This window comes from Camponotus vicinus, unplaced genomic scaffold (assembly GCF_025532165.1).
Source record: "Camponotus vicinus isolate PSW18456_S1 unplaced genomic scaffold, iyCamVici1.0 SCAF_13, whole genome shotgun sequence".
Lineage (NCBI taxonomy): Eukaryota > Metazoa > Arthropoda > Insecta > Hymenoptera > Formicidae > Camponotus > Camponotus vicinus.
Window position 1 is genome coordinate 8645149 of NW_028141949.1, and position 10151 is coordinate 8655299.

Consider the following 10151-nt stretch of genomic DNA (forward strand, 5'->3'; position numbering starts at 1 on the left):
AATTTCCGCTACAATGAGTCGTAAGTCGTAAACAAATTGATCAACCATAGTCGATTATTCTTTAAATAATTGACCATGGTTGGTCAATTTGCTTACGACTTACGACTCATTGTAGCAGAAGTCTAAGGCCCATATTCTGAATCCTCTTTTATTGATAAAAGTGCCTCTAAAAGTAGCTTATAAGCTTTCTGATTGGCTACAAGCCACTTTTAGAAGCACTTTTATCGATAAAAGAAGATTCAGAATATGGACCTAAGTCTTATAATGAGTTATGTTCCTTTATGTGATATTTCTAACATATTATAGTTATTTTCTTAAAAAAGTATAGTTATTTTCTTAAGTATAGTTATTTTTTTTAAATAAATATAATTATTTTATGTTTGTAAGATTAACATGTTAAATTTAAAGGAATATTCCATACATCTATTTACTTATATTATGTTTCTCTTAAAAATTAAGATGTATTGTTCTTTTTTATCAAGTATGCAAATATGCGTATTAAGTATGTATTATTATACAAAAAGTTATTTTATTATTATTTTATAAAGAATGTTTTTTTCTTTTATGTACTTGTGCTCAATATTATAAACTACACTTTGTAAACTCGAAAAATCAAATTTATGATGACTTTTCTTTATTAAAATCATTTCAAAGTATAAACAGTTATTTTTTAATGAAATACCAATATATATTTGTATAATAAAATTGATTGATAGATCAAATGGTGTGTTGTAATTATAGATCAAAATTGAATTATAGATCAAATTTAAATTAATCTTCTATTTACTTTCTTATATTTTTTGCATTTCTTTGACAAACGTATTCATTTTATCAATGTCTTTTTGAAAATGTGAATGTATAATACATTATTATATAAAACCCATAATATACATACAGTGTTCAAAAACATCAATAATTAGAAAATAAGCGATTAAGATGTTCTACTTAGGTTTACAACATTTCACACAAGTAATTTGTATCTCATCGCCCGTTTCTTTAGGAGCGAATTGGAAAGAAAAGGACTGTTCAATATGGACAATAAAAATAAAAAAGCTCTCATAGTTTATTTTAAGAAATTTTTTACAATTATATTTGTTTTCTCAAAATTTATTTGTTGTATGTTTTCTTTTAATATTAAATTTTTTTCATTATCTTTTTCATTATCAAATTAAATATTTGTAAAAATCAGTTAAAAGGCTACAAGGACCAATGCAATGGTGGAATATTTGCAAAAATAAAACGGTTATTACAATACAATAACCATATGAAAATGTTTATTTAATTTGAACATGACAAACGCCGCGTTTCAATCCAATTCGGATCCTTTTCAATGTCGAATAACAAAGTGAGTAATAAACATTAAGATAAAAGCAAAATTAACAGTCATAGGAGAAATGTAAATAAGTTTCGGAACAACGCAAAGTCAAAAAAAGTCAAAAAATCGGAAGCAAATATATGTAAAATAACGGAAAATTTAAACCGTCAATCACAAAAAAGGAAAGAACGCATCGCATTAACGTATCGCCACAGAAAAACCGAAAGCAACTCGTACCGCATATCCTTAGTGTACCGTTAAGAACGAGCTGATCCTCTCCAAAACAAAAACCGGAAGGAAATCCCACATACAAGTCCACGCCCATTTCCAAAAGAAAAAACAGTCACAGATGCATAAATCGATGACCAGTTGGAAACTTGATGGTCCAAATATGTGCGAGTAAAAGCTTAAAAGTATGACACTCTAAAAAAGAAAAAACAAGACAGAGCAATAATTTAACAATCCGGAAACTACTTAAGAGAATCCTTCATATAAAGCAAGACTAAAGTTAATATAATCACATACCGGTCTCTAAATTTGAAAGTGATCTCAAATTAAAAAATCGACACAAAGGGAGAGCAAGTTAAGCACAACTTAACGTTCCAATCAACAGAGCCGAACTGAGGCACATGGGAATCACGTATACCCAAGTAACGTGAAACATCAAAAAGAGGGGGGGGGGGAAAAGGAAGGAGAAGAACAAAACGTCACAGAAGGAAAGAAGACAGAACGAAGGAAAAATTCAAAAAATCAATACGAACATTTTTTTATAATGGGCAAATACAGCTTATCCAAGAAATCGGTATGAATGTTAAGGCTATGATTCTGACTAGAGATATGTAACATCTCAGCAATTAGTCTCTTTTTATATCTAGGCTCCTCCTCCAAAATGGAAACATTCTCCCAATCAAACTCATGACCATTCAATCTATGAAGGAACACAACTGAGAAAGAACCAGAAGATTTATTGATATCAGAACGATGTTCTTTAACTCTGGTCAGTAACTTCCTTTGTCCCACATACGAAGCATCACAGTCTAAACAACTAATTTTATAAATGACATTCACGTGATGGAATTTAGATACCGGATCCTTGTACAATCTAATAAGGGATTTTAATTTGTTATTAACTGTATATGCCAATCTTCTGTTCGCATAACTCTTTATGTTAGAAACAAAACCTCTTGGAAAGCTTGAGGAAAAAGGAATGGTGAAGAAAGGAATAAGAGAGGAGGAGGATTGAGTGAGAGCAGTTTCGTCATTGTTCACGTCAGAGATTAAAAACTTTAATCTTTGAGAAATAGTGTGAAAAATAAATTTAATAGGATAACCATTGCCTAATAAAGTCGAAATAATAAATGAAAAGATTCTCATTATGAAACCGTGGATGTGAAAGTTTAAAAATTCTATCAGTCAATTCAATGATTATTATATTAACTTTAGTCTTGCTTTATATGAAGGATTCTCTTAAGTAGTTTCCGGATTGTTTGTCAAATTATTGCTCTGTCTTGTTTTTTCTTTTTTAGAGTGTCATACTTTTAAGCTTTTACTCGCACATATTTGGACCATCAAGTTTCCAACTGGTCATCGATTTATGCATCTTTGACTGTTTTTTCTTTTGGAAATGGGCGTGGACTTGTATGTGGGATTTCCTTCCGGTTTTTGTTTTGGAGAGGATCAGCTCGTTCTTAACGGTACACTAAGGATATGCGGTACGAGTTGCTTTCGGTTTTTCTGTGGCGATACGTTAATGCGATGCGTTCTTTCCTTTTTTGTGATTGACGGTTTAAATTTTCCGTTATTTTACATATATTTGCTTCCGATTTTTTGACTTTTTTTGACTTTGCGTTGTTCCGAAACTTATTTACATTTCTCCTATGACTGTTAATTTTGCTTTTATCTTAATGTTTATTACTCATTTTGTTATTCGACATTGAAAAGGATCCGAATTGGATTGAAACGCGGCGTTTGTCATGTTCAAATTAAATAAACATTTTCATATGGTTATTGTATTGTAATAACCGTTTTATTTTTGCATATATTCCACCATTGCGTTGGTCCTTGTAGCCTTTTAACTAATTTTTATTGATTTTATCTAACGGACCTTTATTTCATTATAATAATTTAAATATTTGTATATCCAAATAAAAAAATAATGATCCGAAAGTGAGATTCAAGTTGCAAAAGAAGAAGTGCAAGAGATAAGTTAGTCACAAAATAAATATGAAAAATATGCACATAAATATATAACGTTTTACTAAAAATAAATGATTAATAAGTTAAAAGAAAATCAAAGAAAACAATATTTTTTTGTTTTATTCAAATATACTAATGTTTTGTTAAAAACATCTTTTTAAAAATATCTTTTGCTACATTAAAAATTCTGAATTTTGTAATTATAGTTTTTACATTATAGTAAAAATTAATATACTATGGCCCAGTTCCACAACTTATTCTAACCGAAGCTCAGCTCGTTAAAGGAGGATTTACATTACGTTCAATGTCCGATGTATGACGTCCGATTGGATACTATGGGTTTGGGACGCAATGTAAATCTTCCTTTAACGAGTTAAACTTCGGTTAAAGTAAGTTGTGGAACTGGGCCTAAAGAATTAAGAGTTTATATATTAATTATAAATAACACAACATGTTGCATATATATGAGAGTTTATTAAAACGAAATTAGAATTTATTAGTGTATTAACTTATAATTTTCTTATTTTTATTTATTTCTGTAAAAAATCAGAGGATAAAAGCAAGGTTAAAAGTTTAATACTTATTGTTAGATAATAATAATGTTTGCAAAAATATTTTATTTAACTTGTTTTTTATTTGTTTTATATTTTCTAAATTTGTTTTGTTGAAAATATAAGGAAAATATAAGGAAACTAATTAAAAATAATATAAATCATTATTTTAGCATAAAGAGAAATATAATAATTTAATACTATTAACTTTATTCTAAAATAATTTGTCATTCTGTTATTTTTCATTGAATCTATCTTTCTTTTTTTACAGGCAATTCAGGTTGAAAAAGGTCAATAAAATCAAAGATATATAAGCATGTAAACATATATTACTCAAAAAAAGACATTTAGAAAAGCCATTATTTGCTTATCTTTTCCTTTAAATTACAGAAGAGATTATTAGTTATTTCTATAATATGATATCGCTATATTTTATTAATATGACAAATTTCCTAACCTTAAATACACAAGAATTTGTTGATAAATATGTAATTAGTCCGCACATCTTAGATTTCAATCAAAATACTCATTTTCTGTTTTTTCATAAGAAACAAATCTTAAAAAAAAGTAAAAGTCATTACTCGATATTAACAAAATAAATAATACGCTATTAAAAGTTATGCTTTTGAAGATGAGGAAATTTCAATCATATCAATGAAATAAACGAAATTAGTATAATAGAAATAACCTAAGATGTCTACACAAAAATGTAAATAAAAAAATAATTATGAGACAAATGTTCCGCTCTATAGATTTGCAAATTTTCATATGAATCGGGGTACACAACATATCGCCTGTCACTTTATAATTAATTTAATATAATTATTGGCTGCGTTTAGCAGAAAAAGCTGCTTTGCAATTGTTGTGAAATTCATGAATCTGATTGGTGTATGCTCTTAGATTCAGTCAAAATTAAGAGCATACCAATCAGGCTCGCGAATTTTACAAATTTTGTTAGTAATCACAATCTACTTTCTGCTCTTTTAATGTACTGCTTATTACCAGCGCGAATTCTGACTGGCTTTCTGCTTTTCTATCAAGGTGTGAATGCGCCCTAAGTCGATAGATTAACTCCAACCGCTCAGAAATGCTAATGACTGCGTTCAGCAGGAACAGTTGCAAAGCAGCTTTTCCTGCTGAACGCAGTCATTAGCATTTCTGAGCGGTTGGAGTTAATCTATCGACTTAGGGCGCATTCACACCTTGATAGAAAAGCAGAAAGCCAGTCAGAATTCGCGCTGGTAATAAGCAGTACATTAAAAGAGCAAAAAGTAGATTGTGATTACTAACGCGAGTTTTGATTGGTTTCTGCTTTTCTGCCAAAGTATGAATGCACCCTTATAGAATGGACTGAGCATCGCGATAAACAGGCGAGCGCCCGTTGTAGAGAAAGATTATATAGGATGGCTATGGGGGTATTATGGGAGGCTTATGTCTGTCTCTTTTGCTAGCATTTCATTGGTAATTTTCATCGAAAAAGCTACCAATGAGATATTAGCAAGAGAGACAAAATAGGCCTCCTACACAGGGTGATTCTAAATAACTTTATGTTTTTGCAAAAACATAATCTTGACCGAATTCTAAGACGATTTTTCCTTTGTCAAAATTTTGTCCGAAACTTAGTTTTTGAATTATTAAAGGAAGTAGTTAACATACGATGGGTCAGATACAAGAGGCAGGCAAGGGTGGCGCGATTCACCGTCAGACGCGGGTGCTTACGCGGGGCGCCTGCTGCGATCAGCTGGTCGCTATACACATACAGACACACATGCGAACACATAAATTCTCTCTCTGTCTGTCTTTCTGTCTCTCTCTCTCTCCCCCTTCCCTCTCTCTCTCTTTCATTCGCTCACTCACCTGTATTTTTTTTATTTTTTTTTAATTTTTTTTTTTTACGAGAGAGGGGAAAATGCATTTTATGCATACCCACCGGTCGATCCAGTGAGTTATGTGGGACTCGAGTACCAAGTCGAATTACCAACTCGGTACTCCCTACCCACTAAAAACCCCTTTCTTTTCATGAATTTCCTTTGACACACTGTCCCTCTGACTTCCCGAGATCTGTTTTCACATAACGTCAAAAAATAGTTATTATTAGCTTGTTCGATGACTTTTGATGTATTGCTGTAATTGCTTGAAGGAGAAATGAATTTTTAGATCGTACGTTCTCAAATTTAACGTAGATATCATGCTGCAAAAGACAAGAAATCCACACTAAATTATTAACTGAAAGTTTTTCTTCTTTCATGAACTATATTCTTTTATAAACTTTAACTTAATCACATTTATTTACTCACTCGATGAGATGAGAAATTTACTAATGACTATCACTAATCACTATTAATCACTGTCGAATAATAACTGTTGGCGATTAAAAATCACCCAATGAAACACGCGCGGACACGTTACTACACGACGCGACGACGCGACAATGCGACGATAATTACTCGGCGACTGCAAGCAGTTTTTCGTCATGGTAGGTTGCGGTAGGTTAAGGTACTACTGGCGCTATCGAACGCGATCATGTGTTCGATTGAAGAATGCGGTAAACATAATAAACATTTAACATATTAATATTATTATTATCATGAATGTGTGTGATATCCATACATCGTATGATATCTATTTAAAAATTAATTAGATTAAATAAGTGTTTTTAAAATATTTATTACTTTTACTATGTTTATTAAATGTTATGTATGCTATGTTGTTTAAATGTTTATTATGTTTACCGCATTCTTCAATCGAACACATGATCGCGTTCGATAGCGCCAGTAGTACCTTAACCTACCGCAACCTACCATGACAAAAAACTGCTTGCAGTCGCCAAGTAATTATCGTCGCATTGTCGCGTCGTCGCGTCGTGTAGCAACGTGTCCGCGCGTGTTTCTTTCATCGAGTGATTTTTAATCGCCAACAGTTATTATTCGACAGTGATTAATAGTGATTAGTGATAGAGTCATTAGTAAATTTCTCGTCTCATCGAGTGAGTAAATAAATGTGATTACGTTAAAGTTTATAAAAGAATACAGTTCATGAAAGAAGAAAAACTTTCAGTTAATAATTTAGTGTGGATTTCTTTTGCAACGTAATATCTACGTTAAATTTGAGAACGTACGATCTATTGGAAAATTCATTTCTCCTTCAAGCAATTACAGCAATACATCAAAAGTCAAGTCGAACAAGGTAATAATAACTATTTTTTGACGTTATGTGAAAACAGATCTCGGGAAGTCAGAGGGACAGTGTGTCAAAGGAAATTCGTGAAAAGAGAGGGGTTTTTAGTGGGTAGGGAGTACCGAGTTGGTAATTCGACTTGGTACTCGAGTCCCACATTACTCACTGGATCGACCGGTGGGTATGCATGAAATGCATTTTCCCCTCTCTCATAAAAAAAAAAATTACAGGTGAGTGAGCGAATGAGAGAGAGAGAGAGAGAGAGAGAGACAGACAAACAGACAGACAGAGAGAGAATGTATGTGTTCGCATGTGTGTCTGTATGTGTATAGCGATCAGCTGATCGCAGCAGGCGCCCCGCGTAAGCACCCGCGTCTGACGGTGAATCGCGCCACCCTTGCCTGCCTCTTGTATTCGACCCGTCATACGTTGACTACTTCCTTTAATAATTCAAAAACTAAGCTTCGGACAAAATTTTGACAAAGGAAAAATCGTCTTAGAATTCGGTCAAGATTATGTTTTTGCAAAAGCATAAAGTTATTTAGAATCACCCTGTATAATACCTCTCTCTCTCTCTCTCTCTCTCTCTCTCTCTCTCTCTCTCTCTCTTTCTACAGGGGGCGCTCACTTATCTATCACGATCACTGAACTATATATAAACTGGAATGGAACTGTCATTGCAAGTACATAAGCGGACAGCGAATCTGATAATGTTTTCGACTGCTCGGGTTCAGTCGTTCCGGGGTAGTTTACTAGACGTTATTGACCAATCACAGTCATTCTTCTGAAGAATGTAACTATACGTTCTTCCTCAAAGCGATTGAACCCGAGCAGTCGAAAACGTTATGAGATACATAGATTTTTAGGGAGTGGCTCATTGGCGCACAGTACAATTGGACACGTTGCAATTGCACACCGTGCTATTAGACACATAAGATTGCGCACCGTTCAATTGGACACAGTTCTTTTGCGCACCGTTCGATTGGACACGTTACATTTGTCCACCGTTCAATTGGACACAATTCTTTTGCGCACAGTTCTTTTGCGCACAGTTCTTTTGCCCACAGTTCTTTTGCGCACATTACTTTTGCCCACATTACTTTTGTGCACATTACTTTTGCCCACAGTTCAATTGCGCACATATACTTTTCCATGCGAAGGGAGGTTCCACATGGATTTGCAACGAGGTTATGGGCGGGGAGCGGGGGTGCAGTCTGTGCGTATACTTTGCAACGCAAACTGAGATTCCACATGGGTTTATAAAACTATGGGCAAAAGTAATGTGGGCAAAAGTAATGTGCGCAAAAGAACTGTGGGCAAAAGAACTGTGCGCAAAAGAACTGTGTCCAATTGAACGGTGGGCAAATGTAACGTGTCCATTCGAACGGTGCGCAATCTTATGTGTCTAATAGCACGGTGTGCAATTGCAACGTGTCCAATTGTTCTGTGCGCCAATGAAGGCTTCTCAGATTTTTAGGGCTAGGTGTCTCGCTCACTACGCACATGCGCATATCTTGAACAAGCAGATCTAAAAAGATAAAATGAGACACTAGCTCTGACGAGTGTTCTCTCTCGGCTCGCGAAAACCTCTTGAGTTCCCATTCTAGTTTATATATAGTTCAGTGATCACGATGCTCAGTCCCACAGACTTCTATATAATATACTAGACTGCGCACTGCGGCTTATCAAACGTACCCTTTATTTATGTATCTTGTACAGTACGCATCAACGTTCCTGTCCTACGCGGGGCAAGGGGAGCGTAGAACTGGCCAATCAGCCACTGCCGCGCTGTTGGCTGATCGGCCAGTTTTACGCTCCCCTTGCCCCGTCTAGGACAGGATCGTTGACGCGCACTGTACATAAGATAGAGCGCATGCGCGAAATAAGGGACCATTTATTATTGTCACATTATTGTCGTCTGCAACTTGAACGATTATAGGTTCATTCCATGGTCCTCTATTTCGCGCATGCGCTGTATCTTAATTTTGATACATATTTTTAGGGTACGCGTACATAAAGCCCTTTGCACAATGCTAGGCAACAGGCAATAAGAACAGAAATAGTATCTATTCTCTGCTCCTATTGGCGAATATTTTCTGTTCTGCGTATTTATTGGTGAATTGGCTAATATATAAGAGTCACGCAGTCTAGTTATTATATAGAAGCCTGTGCTCAGTCCATTCTATAAGTCGATGGTTTAATTGCTTCGAGATAGTTTACTAGACATCATTGACCAATCACAGCCAAGAATGCCACCATTACATTCTTCAAAGAAATAACTGTGATTGACAATGACGTCTAATAAACTATCTTGGAGCGATTAAATCCGATCACTCGAAAATGCTATATATAAATACTGTTTTAATTTTGAATGCTTTAAGGCTGTTCTACATATAAAGATCATTTTTTTATTAATCGTAAGCAACCAATTGCAAGCAATATTTTTCTATATTACTAAACTGACTGCTTATGATTAATAGCTGCGTTCAAGTAGAAAAAGCTACTTTACAAGCTGTTGTAAAATTCGTGATTCTGATTGGCGTACACTGTTAGATTTAACCAAAATTAAGACATACGCCAATCAAATTCACGAATTTTACAATGGCCGGACCATTTAGCGGACTCAACAGTTGGGCAACATTACTAGATTTTCCGATGTAATTCGACGCTAATTGGTCGGACCTGAAAGTAGAAACCAATCATGTTCGATTGCTATTTAGTGGTTGAGTCTGCTGAATGCGACCAATGGTTGCAAAGCAGATTTTTCTGTGAACACAGCCAATGTAAAATGAATACGATAGGCTTGTCTATAATAGGAGTCGTACACACTGAACTATATATAAACTGGAATGGAAACTGAAGAGCTTTTCGCGAGCCGAGACAAAACAATCTTCAGGGCATGGTGTCTCATT